Below are 21,953 nucleotides of genomic sequence, written 5' to 3' on the forward strand. Positions count from 1 at the left end.
CTTGGACGTTGCATGGACTAGAGCGAGTTTTTCGATGTGGATTGGAATATAACGAGGTACTTGGAAGTGGCTTGGACTAGAAAAGGAACTTCGCCGTGGCTTGGACTAGACTAGGTTCTTGGATATGGCTTGGACTAGACGAGGTTCTTGGACGTGGCTTGGACTACACGAGGTTCTGGGACGTGGCTTGGAATCGACGAGGTTCTTCGACGCGGCTTGGACTGGACCAGATCATGGACGTGGCTTGGAATGCACAGGGATCATGGAGGTGCCTTGCGCTAGACGTAGTCCATTGCGGTGGCTTGGACTAGACGAGGTTCTTGGAAGTGGCTTGGACTGACGAGATTCTTGGACGTTGCATGGACTAGACGAGGTTCTTCGACGTGGATTAGACTGCACTAGGTTCGTGGACGTGGCTCGGACTAGACAAGGATCTTGGACGTGGCTTCGACTAGACTAGGTTCCTGGATGTGGCTTGGACTAGATGAGGTTCGTGGACGTGGCTTGGACTGGACGGGGATGATGGACGTGATTTGCACTAGGCGAGGTTCCTGGACGTGGACTGGCCTAGACGAGGTTCTTGGAAGTGGCTAGGATTGAATGAGGATCTTGGACATGGCTGGGACTAACAAGGTTCTTGGACTTTGCATGGTCTAGACGAAGTTATTCGACGTGGATTAGACTGCACTAGGTCCTTGGACGTGGCTTGGACTAGACAGTGACTTTGGACTTGGCTTGGATTAGACGAGGTTCTTGGACGTGTCTTCGATTCGACGAGATTGTTGGACGTGGCTTCAATTCGACGAGGTTGTTGGACGTGGCTTGGACTAGACGAGGTTCTTGGACGTGGCTAGGACTGAATGAGGATCTTGGACATGGCTGGGACTGACAAGGTTCTTGGACTTTGCATGGTCTAGACGAAGTTATTCGACGTGGATTAGACTGCACTAGGTCCTTGGACGTGGCTTGGACTAGACAGTGACTTTGGACTTGGCTTGGATTAGACGAGGTTCTTGGACGTGTCTTCGATTCGACGAGATTGTTGGACGTGGCTTCAATTCGACGAGGTTGTTGGACGTGGCTTGGACTAGACGAGGTTCTTGGACGTGGCTTGAACTACACGAGTTTCTTGGACGTGGATTGGACTTCACGAGGTTTTTGGACGTTTCTTGCACTGGACGAGGTACTTGGACGTGGTTTGGACTAGTCGAATTTCTTGGATGTGGCTTGCACTGCACGAGTTTCTTGGCCGTGGCTTGCACTGGACGAGGTTCTTGGATTTGGCTTGGACTGGACGAGGTTCTTGGACGTGGTTTGGACTGATTGAGCTTCTTGGACGTGGCTTGGACTAGACGAGGTTCTTGGACGTGACTTGGACTAGATGAGGTGCTTGGACGTGGTTTGGACTGGACGAGGTTCTTGGAAGTGACTTGCACTAGACGTGGTTATCGGCCGTGGCTTAGACTGGACGAGGATCTTGGACGTTGATGGGACTGGACGAGGTTCTTGGACGTTGCATGGACTAGAGGGAGTTCTTCGATGTGGATTGGAATATAACGAGGTACTTGGAAGTGGCTTGGACTAGAAAAGGAACTTCGCCGTGGCTTCGATTAGACTAGGTTCTTGGATGTGGCTTGGACTAGACGAGGTTCTTCGACGCGGCTTGGACTAGACCAGATCATGGACGTGGCGTCGACTACACAGGGATCTTTGACGTGCCTTGCACTAGACGTGTTCCATTGCGGTGGCTTGGACTAGACGAGGTTCTTGGAAGTGGCTTGGACTGACGAGATTCTTGGACGTTGCATTGACTAGACGAGGTTCTTCGACGTGGATTAGACTGCACTAGGTTCTTGGACGTGGCTCGGACTAGACAAGGATCTTGGACGTGGCTTCGACTAGACTAGGTTCCTGGATGTGGTTTGCACTAGATGAGGTTCGTGGACGTGGATTGCACTAGACGAGGTTCTTGGACGTGGCTTGGACTGGATGAGGTTCTTGGACGTGGCTTGGACGGGACGGGGATCATGGACGTGATTTGCAGTAGGCGAGGTTCCTGGACGTGGCTGGCCTAGACGAGGTTCTTGGAAGTGGCTAGGACTGAATGAGGATCTTGGACGTGGCTGGGATTGACAAGGTTCTTGGACTTTTCCTGGTCTAGACGAAGTTATTCGACGTGGATTAGACTGCACTAGGTCCTTGGGCGTGGCTTGGACTAGACAGTGACTTTGGACTTGGCTTGGATTAGACGAGGTTCTTGGACGTGGATTAGACTGCACTAGGTTCTTGGACGTGGCTCGGACTAGACAAGGATCTTGGACGTGGCTTCGACTAGACTAGGTTCCTGGATGTGGCTTGGACTAGATGAGGTTCGTGGACGTGGCTTGGACTGGACGGGGATGATGGACGTGATTTGCACTAGGCGAGGTTCCTGGACGTGGACTGGCCTAGACGAGGTTCTTGGAAGTGGCTAGGATTGAATGAGGATCTTGGACATGGCTGGGACTGACAAGGTTCTTGGACTTTGCATGGTCTAGACGAAGTTATTCGACGTGGATTAGACTGCACTAGGTCCTTGGACGTGGCTTGGACTAGACAGTGACTTTGGACTTGGCTTGGATTAGACGAGGTTCTTGGACGTGTCTTCGATTCGACGAGATTGTTGGACGTGGCTTCAATTCGACGAGGTTGTTGGACGTGGCTTGGACTAGACGAGGTTCTTGGACGTGGCTTGAACTACACGAGTTTCTTGGACGTGGATTGGACTTTACGAGGTTTTTGGACGTTTCTTGCACTGGACGAGGTACTTGGACGTGGTTTGGACTAGTCGAATTTCTTGGATGTGGCTTGCACTGCACGAGTTTCTTAGCCGTGGCTTGCAGTGGACGAGGTTCTTGGATTTGGCTTGGACTGGACGAGGTTCTTGGACGTGGTTTAGACTGATTGAGCTTCTTGGACGTGGCTTGGACTAGACGAGGTTCTTGGACGTGACTTGGACTAGATGAGGTGCTTGGACGTGGTTTGGACTGGACGAGGTTCTTGGAAGTGACTTGCACTAGACGTGGTTCTCGGCCGTGGCTTAGACTGGACGAGGATCTTGGACGTTGATGGGACTGGACGAGGTTCTTGGACGTTGCATGGACTAGAGGGAGTTCTTCGATGTGGATTGGAATATAACGAGGTACTTGGAAGTGGCTTGGACTAGAAAAGGAACTTCGCCGTGGCTTGGACTAGACTAGGTTCTTGGATGTGGCTTGGACTAGACGAGGTTCTTCGACGCGGCTTGGACTGGACCAGATCATGGACGTGGCGTCGACTACACAGGGATCTTTGACGTGCCTTGCACTAGACGTGTTCCATTGCGGTGGTTGGACTAGACGAGGTTCTTGGAAGTGGCTTGGACTGACGAACTTCTTGGACGTTGCATTGACTAGACGAGGTTCTTCGACGTGGATTAGACTGCACTAGGTTCTTGGACGTGGCTCGGACTAGACAAGGATCTTGGACGTGGCTTCGACTAGACTAGGTTCCTGGATGTGGTTTGCACTAGATGAGGTTCGTGGACGTGGATTGCACTAGACGAGGTTCTTGGACGTGGCTTAGATTCGACGAGGTTGTTGGACGTGGCTTGGACTAGACGTGGTTCTTGGATGTGGCTTGGACTGGATGAGGTTCTTGGACGTGGCTTGGACGGGACGGGGATCATGGACGTGATTTGCACTAGGCGAGGTTCCTGGACGTGGCTGGCCTAGACGAGGTTCTTGGAAGTGGCTAGGACTGAATGAGGATCTTGGACGTGGCTGGGACTGACAAGGTTCTTGGACTTTTCCTGGTCTAGACGAAGTTATTCGACGTGGATTAGACTGCACTAGGTCCTTGGGCGTGGCTTGGACTAGACAGTGACTTTGGACTTGGCTTGGATTAGACGAAGTTCTTGGACGTGGATTAGACTGCACTAGGTTCTTGGACGTGGCTCGGACTAGACAAGGATCTTGGACGTGGCTTCGACTAGACTAGGTTCCTGGATGTGGTTTGCACTAGATGAGGTTCGTGGACGTGGATTGCACTAGACGAGGTTCTTGCACGTGGCTTAGATTCGACGAGGTTGTTGGCCGTGGCTTGGAAAAGACGTGGTTCTTGGATGTGGCTTGGACTGGATGAGGTTCGTGGACGTGGCTTGGACGGGATGGGGATCATGGACGTGATTTGCACTAGGCGAGGTTCCTGGACGTGGCTGGCCTAGACGAGGTTCTTGGAAGTGGCTAGGACTGAATGAGGATCTTGGACATGGCTGGGACTGACAAGGTTCTTGGACTTTGCATGGTCTAGACGAAGTTATTCGACGTGGATTAGACTGCACTAGGTCCTTGGACGTGGCTTGGACTAGACAGTGACTTTGGACTTGGCTTGGATTAGACGAGGTTCTTGGACGTGTCTTCGATTCGACGAGATTGTTGGACGTGGCTTCAATTCGACGAGGTTGTTGGACGTGGCTTGGACTAGACCAGATCATGGACGTGGCGTCGACTACACAGGGATCTTTGACGTGCCTTACACTAGACGTGTTCCATTGCGGTGGCTTGGACTGACGAGATTCTTGGACGTTGCATTGACTCGACGAGGTTCTTCGACGTGGATTAGACTGCACTAGGTTCTTGGACGTGGCTCGGACTAGACAAGGATCTTGGACGTGGCTTCGACTAGACTAGGTTCCTGGATGTGGTTTGCACTAGATGAGGTTCGTGGACGTGGATTGCACTAGACGAGGTTCTTGGACGTGGCTTGGACTGGATGAGGTTCTTGGACGTGGCTTGGACGGGACGGGGATCATGGACGTGATTTGCACTAGGCGAGGTTCCTGGACGTGGCTGGCCTAGACGAGGTTCTTGGAAGTGGCTAGGACTGAATGAGGATCTTGGACGTGGCTGGGACTGACAAGGTTCTTGGACTTTTCCTGGTCTAGACGAAGTTATTCGACGTGGATTGGACTGCACTAGGTCCTTGGGCGTGGCTTGGACTAGACAGTGACTTTGGACTTGGCTTGGATTAGACGAGGTTCTTGGACGTGGATTAGACTGCACTAGGTTCTTGGACGTGGCTCGGACTAGACAAGGATCTTGGACGTGGCTTCGACTAGACTAGGTTCCTGGATGTGGCTTGGACTAGATGAGGTTCGTGGACGTGGCTTGGACTGGACGGGGATGATGGACGTGATTTGCACTAGGCGAGGTTCCTGGACGTGGACTGGCCTAGACGAGGTTCTTGGAAGTGGCTAGGATTGAATGAGGATCTTGGACATGGCTGGGACTAACAAGGTTCTTGGACTTTGCATGGTCTAGACGAAGTTATTCGACGTGGATTAGACTGCACTAGGTCCTTGGACGTGGCTTGGACTAGACAGTGACTTTGGACTTGGCTTGGATTAGACGAGGTTCTTGGACGTGTCTTCGATTCGACGAGATTGTTGGACGTGGCTTCAATTCGACGAGGTTGTTGGACGTGGCTTGGACTAGACGAGGTTCTTGGACGTGGCTTGAACTACACGAGTTTCTTGGACGTGGATTGGACTTTACGAGGTTTTTGGACGTTTCTTGCACTGGACGAGGTACTTGGACGTGGTTTGGACTAGTCGAATTTCTTGGATGTGGCTTGCACTGCACGAGTTTCTTAGCCGTGGCTTGCAGTGGACGAGGTTCTTGGATTTGGCTTGGACTGGACGAGGTTCTTGGACGTGGTTTGGACTGATTGAGCTTCTTGGACGTGGCTTGGACTAGACGAGGTTCTTGGACGTGACTTGGACTAGATGAGGTGCTTGGACGTGGTTTGGACTGGACGAGGTTCTTGGAAGTGACTTGCACTAGACGTGGTTCTCGGCCGTGGCTTAGACTGGACGAGGATCTTGGACGTTGATGGGACTGGACGAGGTTCTTGGACGTTGCATGGACTAGAGGGAGTTCTTCGATGTGGATTGGAATATAACGAGGTACTTGGAAGTGGCTTGGACTAGAAAAGGAACTTCGCCGTGGCTTCGATTAGACTAGGTACTTGGATGTGGCTTGGACTAGACGAGGTTCTTCGACGCGGCTTGGACTGGACCAGATCATGGACGTGGCGTCCACTACACAGGGATCTTTGACGTGCCTTGCACTAGACGTGTTCCATTGCGGTGGCTTGGACTAGACGAGGTTATTGGAAGTGGCTTGGACTGACGAGATTCTTGGACGTTGCATTGACTAGACGAGGTTCTTCGACGTGGATTAGACTGCACTAGGTTCTTGGACGTGGCTCGGACTAGACAAGGATCTTGGACGTGGCTTCGACTAGACTAGGTTCCTGGATGTGGTTTGCACTAGATGAGGTTCGTGGACGTGGATTGCACTAGACGAGGTTCTTGGACGTGGCTTGGACTGGATGAGGTTCTTGGACGTGGCTTGGACGGGACGGGGATCATGGACGTGATTTGAAGTAGGCGAGGTTCCTGGACGTGGCTGGCCTAGACGAGGTTCTTGGAAGTGGCTAGGACTGAATGAGGATCTTGGACGTGGCTGGGACTGACAAGGTTCTTGGACTTTTCCTGGTCTAGACGAAGTTATTCGACGTGGATTAGACTGCACTAGGTCCTTGGGCGTGGCTTGGACTAGACAGTGACTTTGGACTTGGCTTGGATTAGACGAGGTTCTTGGACGTGGATTAGACTGCACTAGGTTCTTGGACGTGGCTCGGACTAGACAAGGATCTTGGACGTGGCTTCGACTAGACTAGGTTCCTGGATGTGGCTTGGACTAGATGAGGTTCGTGGACGTGGCTTGGACTGGACGGGGATGATGGACGTGATTTGCACTAGGCGAGGTTCCTGGACGTGGACTGGCCTAGACGAGGTTCTTGGAAGTGGCTGGGATTGAATGAGGATCTTGGACATGGCTGGGACTGACAAGGTTCTTGGACTTTGCATGGTCTAGACGAAGTTATTCGACGTGGATTAGACTGCACTAGGTCCTTGGACGTGGCTTGGACTAGACAGTGACTTTGGACTTGGCTTGGATTAGACGAGGTTCTTGGACGTGTCTTCGATTCGACGAGATTGTTGGACGTGGCTTCAATTCGACGAGGTTGTTGGACGTGGCTTGGACTAGACGAGGTTCTTGGACGTGGTTTCGACTACACGAGTTTCTTGGACGTGGATTTGACTTCACGAGGTATTTGGACGTGTCTTGCACTGGACGAGGTACTTGGACGTGGTTTGGACTAGTCGAATATCTTGGATGTGGCTTGCACTGCACGAGTTTCTTGGCCGTGACTTGCACTAGACGAGGTTCTATGACATGGCTTCGACTGGACGAGGTTCTTGGACGAGGTTCTTGGACGTGGCTTGGATTAGACGAGGTTCTTGGACGTGGGGTGGACTAGACGAGGTTCTTGAACGTGGCTTGTACGGGACGAGGTTCTTGGACGTGACTTGAACTAGACGATGTTCTTGGACGTGGCTTGGACTCTACGAGGATCTTGGACGTGTAATGAATTGGACGAGGTACTTGGATGTGGCTTCGACTAGACGAGGTTCTTGGACGTGGCGTGAACTAGACGAGGTTCTTGACGTGGTGTGAACTAGACGAGGTTTTTGGACGTGGCGTGAACTAGACGAGGTTCTTAACGTGGCTTGGACTGCACGAGGATCTTGGACTTGTAATAAACAAGACGAGGTACTTGGATGTGGCTTCGATTATATGAGGTTCTTGGGCGTGTCTTGGACTGGAAGAGGTTCTTGGATGTTGCTTGCACTGGACGTTCTGCTGGAAGTGCCTTGCACTGGAAGTGCTGTTGGAGGTGGCTTGCACTGGATGAAGTTCTTGCACGTGGCTTGGACTAGACGAGGTTCTTGGACTGGCTTGGAAGAGATGAGTTGTTTCGACGTGGCTTGTACTAGACGAGTTTCTTGGATGTGGCGTGGACTGGATGAGGTTCTTGGAGGTGGCTTGGACTAGTCGTGGATATCGGACGTGGCTTGGACTAGACTGTATTATCGGACGTGGCTTGGACTAGACCTGATTCTCGGCCGTGACTTGGTCTGAACGAGGACCTTGGCCGTGTCGTGCACTGGACGAGATTCCGGGCCGAGGCTTGGATTAGTTGAGGTTCTTGGACGTGGCTTGGAAGAAATGTGTTGTTTCGACGTGGCTGGGACTAGACGAAGTTATTGGACGTGGCCTGGACTAGGCCTGGTTCTCGGCCGTGGCTTGGACTGGACGAGGATCTTGGCCGTGCCCTGCACTGGACGAGATTCCGGGGTTAGGTTTAGAATAGACGAGATTTTTGGACGAGGATTGGACGAGACGAGGTTCATGGACGTGACTTGGACTGGACGAGTTTCTTGGACGTGGCTAGGTCTAGACGAGGTTCTTGGACGTGGTCTGGACTGTACAAGGTTCTTGAACGTTACTTTGACTGGACGATGTTCTGGTAAGTGACTTGGACTAGACGAGGTTCTTGGACATGGGTTGGTCTGGACAACATTCTTGAACGTGGCTTCCACTGGACGTTGTTCTTGGACGTGGCCTGGACTGTACAAGGTTCTTGGACGTGGTTTGACCAGACGAGGGTCATTAACGTGGCTTGGATTAGACGATGTTTCTGTACGTGGCTTGGACAATACGAGGTTCATGGATGTGGCTTGGACTAGACGAGTTTCTTGAACGTGGCTTCACTAGACGAGGTCTTGGGACGTGTCTTGGATTCGACCATATTCTTGGACGTGGCTTGAACTGGATGAGGTTCTTGGACGTGGCTTGGACTAGTCGAGGTTCTGGGACGTGTCTTGGATTCGACCAGATTCTTGGACGTGGCTTGGACTGGATGAGGTTCTTGGACGTGGCTTGGACTAGACGAGGTTCTGGGACGTGTCTTGGATTCGACCAGATTCTTGGACGTGGCTTGGACTGGATGAGGTTCTTGGACGTGTCTTGCACTGGACGAGGTACTTGGACGTGGCTTGAACTGGATAAGGTTCTTGGACGTGGCTTGGATTAGATGAGGTTATTGGACGTGACTTGGACTAGATGAGGTGCTTGGACGTGGCTTGGACTGGACGAGATTCTTGGAAGTGACTGGCACTAGGCGTTGTTCTCAGCCGTGGCTTAGACTGGGCGAGCATCTTGGACTTAGATTCAACTGTTCGATGTTCTTGGACGTGGCTGGGACTGGACGAGGTTCTTGGACGTGGCTTGGACTACACGAGGATCTTGGACGTGGCTTGGAATCGACGAGGTTGTTCGACGTGGCTTGGACTGGACAAGTTCTTGGACGAGGCTTGGACTGCACAGGGATCTTGGACGTGCCTTGTACTAGACGTGGTTCTCTGCGGTGGTTTGGATTGGACGAGGATCATGAACATGATTTGTACTGGACGAGGTTCTTGCACGTGGCTTGGACTGGACAACGTTCTTGAACGTGGCTTCCACTGGACGTGGTTCTTGGGCGTGGCGTGGACTGCACGAGGTTCTTGGATGTGGTTTGACCAGAAGAGGTTCATTCACGTGGCTTGGATTGAACGATTTTCCTGTACGTGGCTTGGACAATACTAGGTTCATGGACGTGGCTTGGACAAGACGAGGTTCTTGAACGTGGCTTGCTCTAGACGAGGTTCTTGGACGTGACTTGGACTAGATGAGGTGCTTGGACGTGGCTTGCACTGGACGAGATTCTTGGAAGTAACTAGCACTAGGCTTTGTTCTCGGCCGTGGCTTAGACTGGGCGAGGATCTTGGACGTGGATTCAACTGTTCGATGTTGTTGGACGTGGCTGGGACTGGACGAAGTTCTTGGACGTGGCTTGGACTAAACGAGGTTCTTGGATGTGGCTTGGACTGGACGAGGTTCTTGGACGTGGCTTGGACTACACGAGGATCTTGGACGTGGCCTAGAATCGACGAGGTTCTTCGACGTGGCTTGGACTGGACCAGGTCTTGGACGAGTCTTGGACTACACAGGGATCTTGGACGTGCCTTGTACTAGACGTGGTTCTCTGCGGTGGTTTGGTTTGGACGAGGATCATGAACATGATTTGCACTGGACAAGGTTCCTGTACGTGGCTTGGACTGAACGACGTTCTTGGACATGGTTGGGTCTGACAAGATTCTTGGACGATTTTATGGACTAGAGAAGGTTCTTCGATGTGGAGTAGACTACACTAGGTTCTTGGACGTGGCTCGGACTAGACAAAGATCTTGGACATGGCTTCGACTAGACTAGGTTCCTGGATGTGGCTTGGACTAGACGAGGTGCTTGGACGTGGCTTGGACTGGACGAGATTCTTGGAAGTGACTGGCACTAGGCGTTGTTCTCGGCCGTGGCTCAGACTGGGCGAGGATCTTGGACGTGGATTCAACTGTTCGATGTTCTTGGACGTGGCTGGGACTGGACGAGGTTCTTGGACGTGGCTTGGACTAAACGAGGTTCTTGGATGTGGTTTGGACTGGACGCGGTTCTTGGACGTGGCTTGGACTACACGAGGATCTTGGACGTGGCTTGGAATCGACGAGGTTCTTCGAAGTGGCTTGGACTGGACAAGTTCTTGGACGAGACTTGGACTACACAGAGATTTTGGACGTTGCTTGTACTAGACGTGGTTCTCTGCGGTGGTTTGGATTGGACGAGGATCATGAACATGATTTGTACTGGACGAGGTTCTTGCAAGTGGCTTGGACTGGACAACGTTCTTGAACGTGGCTTCCACTGGACGTGGTTCTAGGACGTGGCCTGGACTGTACGAGGTTCTTGGACGTGGTTTGACCGGAAGAGGTTCATTCACGTGGCCTGGATTGGACGATGTTCCTGTACGTGGCTTGGACAATACGAGGTTCATGGACGTGGCTAGGACAATACGAGGTTCTTGAACGTGGTTTGTTCTAGACGAGGTTCTGGGACGTGCCTTGGATTCGACCAGATTCTTGGACGTGGCTTGGACTGGATGAGGTTCTTGGACGTGGCTTGGACTAGACGAGGTTCTTGGACGTGGCTTGGATTCGACCAGATTCTTGGACTTGGCTTGGACTTGATGAGGTTCTTGGGCGTGTCTTGCACTGGACGAGGTACTTGGACGTTGCTTGAACTGGATGAGGTTCTTGGACGTGGCTTGGACTAGACGAGGTTCTTGGACGAGACTTGGACTAGATGAGGTGCTTGGACGTGGCTTGGACTGGACGAGATTATTGGAAGTGACTGGCACTCGGCGTTGTTCTCGGCCGTGGCTTAGACTGGGCGAGGATCTTGGAAGTGGATTCAACTGTTCGATGTTCTTGGACGTGGCTGGGACTGGACGATGTTCTTGGACGTGGCTTGGACTCCACGAGGTTCTTGGATGTGGCTTGGACTGGACGAGATTCTTGGACGTGGCTTGGACTACACGAGGATCTTGGACGTGGCCTGGAATCGACGAGGTTCTTCGACGTGGCTTGGACTGGACCAGGTCTTGGACGAGGCTTGGACTACACAGGGATTTTGGACGTGCCTTGTACTAGACGTGGTTCTCTGCGGTGGTTTGGTTTGGACGAGGATCATGAACATGATTTGCACTGGACGAGGTTCCTGGACGTGGCTTGGACTGGACGAGGTTCTTGGAAGTGGCTTGGACTGAACGACGTTCTTGGACGTGGCTGGGTCTGACAAGATTCTTGGACGTTTCATGGACTAGAGGAGGTTCTTCGACGTGGATTAGACTACACTAGGTTCTTGGACGTGGCTCGGACTAGACACAGATCTTGGACGTGGCTTCGACTAAGCTGGGTTCCCGGATGTGGCTTGGACTAGACGAGGTTCTTGGACGTGGCTTGGACTAGACGAGGTTCTTGAAAGTGGCTTGGACTGGACGAGGTTCTTGGACGTGGCTTGGACTAAACGAGGTTCTTGGACGTGACTTGCACTAGAAAAGGTTCTTGGACGTGGCTTGGATTCGACGAGGTTGTTGGACGTGGCTTGGACTAGACGAGGTTCTTGAAACTGGCTTGGACTGGACGAGGTTCCTGGACGTGGATTGGACTAGACGAGGTTCTTGGACGTGGCTGGGACTGACAAGGTTCTTGGACGTTGCATGGTCTAGACGAAGTTATTCGACGTGGATTAGACTGCACAAGGTCCTTGAACGTGGCTTGGAATAGACAGGGACCTTGGACTTGGCTTCGAATAGACTAGGTTCCTGGATGTGGCTTGGACTAGATGACGTTCTTGGACGTGTCTTCGATTCGACGAGGTTGTTGGACGTGGCTTCGATTCGACGAGGTTGTTGGACGTGTCTTGGACCAGACGAGGCTCTTGGACGTGGCTTCCTCTGGAGGGGGTACTTGGACGTGGCTTGGACAAGTCGAATTTCTTGGATGTGGCTTGCACAGCGCGAGTTTCTTGGCAGAGGTTTGTACTACACGAGGTTCTTGGACATGGCTTCGACTGGACGAGTTTCTTGGACGTGGTTTGGACTGAGTGAGCTTCTTGGTCGTGGCTTGGACTAGACGAGGTTCTGGGACGTGGCTTGGACTGCAGGAGGATGTTGGATGTATCTTGGACTGGAAGAGGTTCTTACACGTTGCTTGCACTGGACGTTCTGCTGGAAGTGGCTTGCACTGGACGAAGTTCTTGCACGTAGCTTGGGCTGGACGAGGTTCTTGGACTGGCTTGGAAGAGATGAGTTGTTTCGACGTGGCTTGTACTAGACGAGTTTCTTGGATGTGGCTTGGACTGTACGAGGTTATTGGAGGTGGCTTGGACTAGTCGTGGTTATTGGACGTGGCTTGGACTAGACTATATTATCGGACGTGGCTTGGACTAGACCTGATTCTCGGCCGTGACTTGGTCTGAACGAGGACCTTGGCCGTGCCGTGCACTGGACGAGATTCCGTGACGAGGCTTGGATTAGTTGAGGTTCTTGGACGTGGCTTGGAAGAAATGTGTTGTTTCGACGTGGCTGGGACTAGACCAAGTTATTGGACGTGGCCTGGACTAGGCCTGGTTCTCGGCCGTGGCTTGGACTGGACGAGGATCTTGGCCGTGCCCTGCACTGGACGAGATTCCGGGGTTAGGTTTAGAATAGACGAGATTTTTGGACGAGGATTGGACGAGACGAGGTTCATGGACGTGACTTGGACTGGACGAGTTTCTTGGACGTGGCTAGGTCTAGACGAGGTTCTTGGACGTGGTCTGGACTGTACAAGGTTCTTGAACGTTACTTTGACCAGACGATGTTCATGCATGTGCCTTGGACTAGACGATGTTCTTGTAAGTGACTAGGACTAGACGAGGTTCTTGTACGTGGCTTGGACTGGACAACGTTCTTGAACGTGGCTTCAACTGGACGTTGTTCTTGGACGTGTCTTGGACTACACGAGGATCTTGGACGTGGCCTGGAATCGGCGAGGTTCTTCGACGTGGCTTGGACTGGACCAGGTCTTGGACGTGGCTTGGTCTACACAGGAATCTTGGACGTGCCTTGCACTAGACGTGGTTCTCTGCGGTGGTTTAGATTGGACGAGAATCATGAACATGATTTGCACTGGACGAGGTTCCTCGACGTGGCTTGGACTAGACGAGGTATTTGGAAGTGTCTTGGACTGAACGAGGGTCTTGGACGTGGCTGGCTCTGACAAGATTCTTGGACGTTTCATGGACTAGACGAGGTTCTTGGACGTGGCTTGGAATCGACGAGGTTGTTCGACGTGGCTTGGACTGGACAAGTTCTTGGACGAGGCTTGGACTGCACAGGGATCTTGGATGTGCCTTGTACTAGACGTGGTTCTCTGCGGTGGTTTGGATTGGACGAGGATCATGAACATGATTTGTACTGGACGAGGTTCTTGCACGTGGCTTGGACTGGACAACGTTCTTGAACGTGGCTTCCACTGGACGTGGTTCTTGGGCGTGGCGTGGACTGCACGAGGTTCTTGGATGTGGTTTGACCAGATGTGGTTCATTCACGTGGCTTGGATTGAACGATTTTCCTGTACGTGGCTTGGACAATACTAGGTTCATGGACGTGGCTTGGACAAGAAGAGGTTCTTGAACGTGGCTTGCTCTAGACGAGGTTCTTGGACGTGACTTGGACTAGATGAGGTGCTTGGACGTGGCTTGCACTGGACGAGATTCTTGGAAGTAACTAGCACTAGGCTTTGTTCTCGGCCGTGGCTTAGACTGGGCGAGGATCTTGGACGTGGATTCAACTGTTCGATGTTGTTGGACGTGGCTGGGACTGGACGAAGTTCTTGGACGTGGCTTGGGCTAAACGAGGTTCTTGGATGTGGCTTGGACTGGACGAGGTTCTTGGACGTGGCTTGGACTACACGAGGATCTTGGACGTGGCCTAGAATCGACGAGGTTCTTCGACGTGGCTTGGACTGGACCAGGTCTTGGACGAGTCTTGGACTACACAGGGATCTTGGACGTGCCTTGTACTAGACGTGGTTCTCTGCGGTGGTTTGGTTTGGACGAGGATCATGAACATGATTTGCACTGGACAAGGTTCCTGTACGTGGCTTGGACTGAACGACGTTCTTGGACATGGTTGGGTCTGACAAGATTCTTGGACGTTTTATGGACTAGAGAAGGTTCTTCGATGTGGAGTAGACTACACTAGGTTCTTGGACGTGGCTCGGACTAGACAAAGATCTTGGACATGGCTTCGACTAGACTAGGTTCCTGGATGTGGCTTGGACTAGACGAGGTGCTTGGACGTGGCTTGGACTGGACGAGATTCTTGGAAGTGACTGGCACTAGGCGTTGTTCTCGGCCGTGGCTCAGACTGGGCGAGGATCTTGGACGTGGATTCAACTGTTCGATGTTCTTGGACGTGGCTGGGACTGGACGAGGTTCTTGGACGTGGCTTGGACTAAACGAGGTTCTTGGATGTGGTTTGGACTGGACGCGGTTCTTGGACGTGGCTTGGACTACACGAGGATCTTGGACGTGGCTTGGAATCGACGAGGTTCTTCGAAGTGGCTTGGACTGGACAAGTTCTTGGACGAGACTTGGACTACACAGAGATTTTGGACGTTGCTTGTACTAGACGTGGTTCTCTGCGGTGGTTTGGATTGGACGAGGATCATGAACATGATTTGTACTGGACGAGGTTCTTGCAAGTGGCTTGGACTGGACAACGTTCTTGAACGTGGCTTCCACTGGACGTGGTTCTAGGACGTGGCCTGGACTGTACGAGGTTCTTGGACGTGGTTTGACCAGAAGAGGTTCATTCACGTGGCCTGGATTGGACGATGTTCCTGTACGTGGCTTGGACAATACGAGGTTCATGGACGTGGCTAGGACAAGACGAGGTTCTTGAACGTGGTTTGTTCTAGACGAGGTTCTGGGACGTGCCTTGGATTCGACCAGATTCTTGGACGTGGCTTGGACTGGATGAGGTTCTTGGACGTGGCTTGGACTAGACGAGGTTCTTGGACGTGGCTTGGATTCGACCAGATTCTTGGACTTGGCTTGGACTTGATGAGGTTCTTGGGCGTGTCTTGCACTGGACGAGGTACTTGGACGTTGCTTGAACTGGATGAGGTTCTTGGACGTGGCTTGGACTAGACGAGGTTCTTGGACGAGACTTGGACTAGATGAGGTGCTTGGACGTGGCTTGGACTGGACGAGATTATTGGAAGTGACTGGCACTCGGCGTTGTTCTCGGCCGTGGCTTAGACTGGGCGAGGATCTTGGAAGTGGATTCAACTGTTCGATGTTCTTGGACGTGGCTGGGACTGGACGAAGTTCTTGGACGTGGCTTGGACTAAACGAGGTTCTTGGATGTGGCTTGGACTGGACGAGATTCTTGGACGTGGCTTGGACTACACGAGGATCTTGGACGTGGCCTGGAATCGACGAGGTTCTTCGACGTGGCTTGGACTGGACCAGGTCTTGGACGAGGCTTGGACTACACAGGGATTTTGGACGTGCCTTGTACTAGACGTGGTTCTCTGCGGTGGTTTGGTTTGGACGAGGATCATGAACATGATTTGCACTGGACGAGGTTCCTGGACGTGGCTTGGACTGGACGAGGTTCTTGGAAGTGGCTTGGACTGAACGACGTTCTTGGACGTGGCTGGGTCTGACAAGATTCTTGGACGTTTCATGGACTAGAGGAGGTTCTTCGACGTGGATTAGACTACACTAGGTTCTTGGACGTGGCTCGGACTAGACACAGATCTTGGACGTGGCTTCGACTAAGCTGGGTTCCCGGATGTGGCTTGGACTAGACGAGGTTCTTGGACGTGGCTTGGACTAGACGAGGTTCTTGAAAGTGGCTTGGACTGGACGAGGTTCTTGGACGTGGCTTGGACTAAACGAGGTTCTTGGACGTGACTTGCACTAGAAAAGGTTCTTGGACGTGGCTTGGATTCGACGAGGTTGTTGGACGTGGCTTGGACTAGACGAGGTTCTTGAAACTGGCTTGGACTGGACGAGGTTCCTGGACGTGGATTGGACTAGACGAGGTTCTTGGACGTGGCTGGGACTGACAAGGTTCTTGGACGTTGCATGGTCTAGACGAAGTTATTCGACGTGGATTAGACTGCACAAGGTCCTTGAACGTGGCTTGGAATAGACAGGGACCTTGGACTTGGCTTCGAATAGACTAGGTTCCTGGATGTGGCTTGGACTAGATGACGTTCTTGGACGTGTCTTCGATTCGACGAGGTTGTTGGACGTGGCTTCGATTCGACGAGGTTGTTGGACGTGTCTTGGACCAGACGAGGCTCTTGGACGTGGCTTCCTCTGGAGGGGGTACTTGGACGTGGCTTGGACAAGTCGAATTTCTTGGATGTGGCTTGCACAGCGCGAGTTTCTTGGCAGAGGTTTGTACTACACGAGGTTCTTGGACATGGCTTCGACTGGACGAGTTTCTTGGACGTGGTTTGGACTGAGTGAGCTTCTTGGTCGTGGCTTGGACTAGACGAGGTTCTGGGACGTGGCTTGGACTGCAGGAGGATGTTGGATGTATCTTGGACTGGAAGAGGTTCTTACACGTTGCTTGCACTGGACGTTCTGCTGGAAGTGGCTTGCACTGGACGAAGTTCTTGCACGTAGCTTGGGCTGGACGAGGTTCTTGGACTGGCTTGGAAGAGATGAGTTGTTTCGACGTGGCTTGTACTAGACGAGTTTCTTGGATGTGGCTTGGACTGTACGAGGTTATTGGAGGTGGCTTGGACTAGTCGTGGTTATTGGACGTGGCTTGGACTAGACTATATTATCGGACGTGGCTTGGACTAGACCTGATTCTCGGCCGTGACTTGGTCTGAACGAGGACCTTGGCCGTGCCGTGCACTGGACGAGATTCCGTGACGAGGCTTGGATTAGTTGAGGTTCTTGGACGTGGCTTGGAAGAAATGTGTTGTTTCGACGTGGCTGGGACTAGACCAAGTTATTGGACGTGGCCTGGACTAGGCCTGGTTCTCGGCCGTGGCTTGGACTGGACGAGGATCTTGGCCGTGCCCTGCACTGGACGAGATTCCGGGGTTAGGTTTAGAATAGACGAGATTTTTGGACGAGGATTGGACGAGACGAGGTTCATGGACGTGACTTGGACTGGACGAGTTTCTTGGACGTGGCTAGGTCTAGACGAGGTTCTTGGACGTGGTCTGGACTGTACAAGGTTCTTGAACGTTACTTTGACCAGACGATGTTCATGCATGTGCCTTGGACTAGACGATGTTCTTGTAAGTGACTAGGACTAGACGAGGTTCTTGTACGTGGCTTGGACTGGACAACGTTCTTGAACGTGGCTTCAACTGGACGTTGTTCTTGGACGTGTCTTGGACTACACGAGGATCTTGGACGTGGCCTGGAATCGGCGAGGTTCTTCGACGTGGCTTGGACTGGACCAGGTCTTGGACGTGGCTTGGTCTACACAGGAATCTTGGACGTGCCTTGCACTAGACGTGGTTCTCTGCGGTGGTTTAGATTGGACGAGAATCATGAACATGATTTGCACTGGACGAGGTTCCTCGACGTGGCTTGGACTAGACGAGGTATTTGGAAGTGTCTTGGACTGAACGAGGGTCTTGGACGTGGCTGGCTCTGACAAGATTCTTGGACGTTTCATGGACTAGACGAGGTTCTTGGACGTGGCTTGGAATCGACGAGGTTGTTCGACGTGGCTTGGACTGGACAAGTTCTTGGACGAGGCTTGGACTGCACAGGGATCTTGGATGTGCCTTGTACTAGACGTGGTTCTCTGCGGTGGTTTGGATTGGACGAGGATCATGAACATGATTTGTACTGGACGAGGTTCTTGCACGTGGCTTGGACTGGACAACGTTCTTGAACGTGGCTTCCACTGGACGTGGTTCTTGGGCGTGGCGTGGACTGCACGAGGTTCTTGGATGTGGTTTGACCAGATGTGGTTCATTCACGTGGCTTGGATTGAACGATTTTCCTGTACGTGGCTTGGACAATACTAGGTTCATGGACGTGGCTTGGACAAGAAGAGGTTCTTGAACGTGGCTTGCTCTAGACGAGGTTCTTGGACGTGACTTGGACTAGATGAGGTGCTTGGACGTGGCTTGCACTGGACGAGATTCTTGGAAGTAACTAGCACTAGGCTTTGTTCTCGGCCGTGGCTTAGACTGGGCGAGGATCTTGGACGTGGATTCAACTGTTCGATGTTGTTGGACGTGGCTGGGACTGGACGAAGTTCTTGGACGTGGCTTGGGCTAAACGAGGTTCTTGGATGTGGCTTGGACTGGACGAGGTTCTTGGACGTGGCTTGGACTACACGAGGATCTTGGACGTGGCCTAGAATCGACGAGGTTCTTCGACGTGGCTTGGACTGGACCAGGTCTTGGACGAGTCTTGGACTACACAGGGATCTTGGACGTGCCTTGTACTAGACGTGGTTCTCTGCGGTGGTTTGGTTTGGACGAGGATCATGAACATGATTTGCACTGGACAAGGTTCCTGTACGTGGCTTGGACTGAACGACGTTCTTGGACATGGTTGGGTCTGACAAGATTCTTGGACGTTTTATGGACTAGAGAAGGTTCTTCGATGTGGAGTAGACTACACTAGGTTCTTGGACGTGGCTCGGACTAGACAAAGATCTTGGACATGGCTTCGACTAGACTAGGTTCCTGGATGTGGCTTGGACTAGACGAGGTGCTTGGACGTGGCTTGGACTGGACGAGATTCTTGGAAGTGACTGGCACTAGGCGTTGTTCTCGGCCGTGGCTCAGACTGGGCGAGGATCTTGGACGTGGATTCAACTGTTCGATGTTCTTGGACGTGGCTGGGACTGGACGAGGTTCTTGGACGTGGCTTGGACTAAACGAGGTTCTTGGATGTGGTTTGGACTGGACGCGGTTCTTGGACGTGGCTTGGACTACACGAGGATCTTGGACGTGGCTTGGAATCGACGAGGTTCTTCGAAGTGGCTTGGACTGGACAAGTTCTTGGACGAGACTTGGACTACACAGAGATTTTGGACGTTGCTTGTACTAGACGTGGTTCTCTGCGGTGGTTTGGATTGGACGAGGATCATGAACATGATTTGTACTGGACGAGGTTCTTGCAAGTGGCTTGGACTGGACAACGTTCTTGAACGTGGCTTCCACTGGACGTGGTTCTAGGACGTGGCCTGGACTGTACGAGGTTCTTGGACGTGGTTTGACCAGAAGAGGTTCATTCACGTGGCCTGGATTGGACGATGTTCCTGTACGTGGCTTGGACAATACGAGGTTCATGGACGTGGCTAGGACAAGACGAGGTTCTTGAACGTGGTTTGTTCTAGACGAGGTTCTGGGACGTGCCTTGGATTCGACCAGATTCTTGGACGTGGCTTGGACTGGATGAGGTTCTTGGACGTGGCTTGGACTAGACGAGGTTCTTGGACGTGGCTTGGATTCGACCAGATTCTTGGACTTGGCTTGGACTTGATGAGGTTCTTGGGCGTGTCTTGCACTGGACGAGGTACTTGGACGTTGCTTGAACTGGATGAGGTTCTTGGACGTGGCTTGGACTAGACGAGGTTCTTGGACGAGACTTGGACTAGATGAGGTGCTTGGACGTGGCTTGGACTGGACGAGATTATTGGAAGTGACTGGCACTCGGCGTTGTTCTCGGCCGTGGCTTAGACTGGGCGAGGATCTTGGAAGTGGATTCAACTGTTCGATGTTCTTGGACGTGGCTGGGACTGGACGAAGTTCTTGGACGTGGCTTGGACTAAACGAGGTTCTTGGATGTGGCTTGGACTGGACGAGATTCTTGGACGTGGCTTGGACTACACGAGGATCTTGGACGTGGCCTGGAATCGACGAGGTTCTTCGACGTGGCTTGGACTGGACCAGGTCTTGGACGAGGCTTGGACTACACAGGGATTTTGGACGTGCCTTGTACTAGACGTGGTTCTCTGCGGTGGTTTGGTTTGGACGAGGATCATGAACATGATTTGCACTGGACGAGGTTCCTGGACGTGGCTTGGACTGGACGAGGTTCTTGGAAGTGGCTTGGACTGAACGACGTTCTTGGACGTGGCTGGGTCTGACAAGATTCTTGGACGTTTCATGGACTAGAGGAGGTTCTTCGACGTGGATTAGACTACACTAGGTTCTTGGACGTGGCTCGGACTAGACACAGATCTTGGACGTGGCTTCGACTAAGCTGGGTTCCCGGATGTGGCTTGGACTAGACGAGGTTCTTGGACGTGGCTTGGACTAGACGAGGTTCTTGAAAGTGGCTTGGACTGGACGAGGTTCTTGGACGTGGCTTGGACTAAACGAGGTTCTTGGACGTGACTTGCACTAGAAAAGGTTCTTGGACGTGGCTTGGATTCGACGAGGTTGTTGGACGTGGCTTGGACTAGACGAGGTTCTTGAAACTGGCTTGGACTGGACGAGGTTCCTGGACGTGGATTGGACTAGACGAGGTTCTTGGACGTGGCTGGGACTGACAAGGTTCTTGGACGTTGCATGGTCTAGACGAAGTTATTCGACGTGGATTAGACTGCACAAGGTCCTTGAACGTGGCTTGGAATAGACAGGGACCTTGGACTTGGCTTCGAATAGACTAGGTTCCTGGATGTGGCTTGGACTAGATGACGTTCTTGGACGTGTCTTCGATTCGACGAGGTTGTTGGACGTGGCTTCGATTCGACGAGGTTGTTGGACGTGTCTTGGACCAGACGAGGCTCTTGGACGTGGCTTCCTCTGGAGGGGGTACTTGGACGTGGCTTGGACAAGTCGAATTTCTTGGATGTGGCTTGCACAGCGCGAGTTTCTTGGCAGAGGTTTGTACTACACGAGGTTCTTGGACATGGCTTCGACTGGACGAGTTTCTTGGACGTGGTTTGGACTGAGTGAGCTTCTTGGTCGTGGCTTGGACTAGACGAGGTTCTGGGACGTGGCTTGGACTGCAGGAGGATGTTGGATGTATCTTGGACTGGAAGAGGTTCTTACACGTTGCTTGCACTGGACGTTCTGCTGGAAGTGGCTTGCACTGGACGAAGTTCTTGCACGTAGCTTGGGCTGGACGAGGTTCTTGGACTGGCTTGGAAGAGATGAGTTGTTTCGACGTGGCTTGTACTAGACGAGTTTCTTGGATGTGGCTTGGACTGTACGAGGTTATTGGAGGTGGCTTGGACTAGTCGTGGTTATTGGACGTGGCTTGGACTAGACTATATTATCGGACGTGGCTTGGACTAGACCTGATTCTCGGCCGTGACTTGGTCTGAACGAGGACCTTGGCCGTGCCGTGCACTGGACGAGATTCCGTGACGAGGCTTGGATTAGTTGAGGTTCTTGGACGTGGCTTGGAAGAAATGTGTTGTTTCGACGTGGCTGGGACTAGACCAAGTTATTGGACGTGGCCTGGACTAGGCCTGGTTCTCGGCCGTGGCTTGGACTGGACGAGGATCTTGGCCGTGCCCTGCACTGGACGAGATTCCGGGGTTAGGTTTAGAATAGACGAGATTTTTGGACGAGGATTGGACGAGAC

The sequence above is a fragment of the Mobula hypostoma genome, chromosome 8 (assembly GCF_963921235.1).
Source record: "Mobula hypostoma chromosome 8, sMobHyp1.1, whole genome shotgun sequence".
Taxonomy (NCBI): domain Eukaryota; kingdom Metazoa; phylum Chordata; class Chondrichthyes; order Myliobatiformes; family Myliobatidae; genus Mobula; species Mobula hypostoma.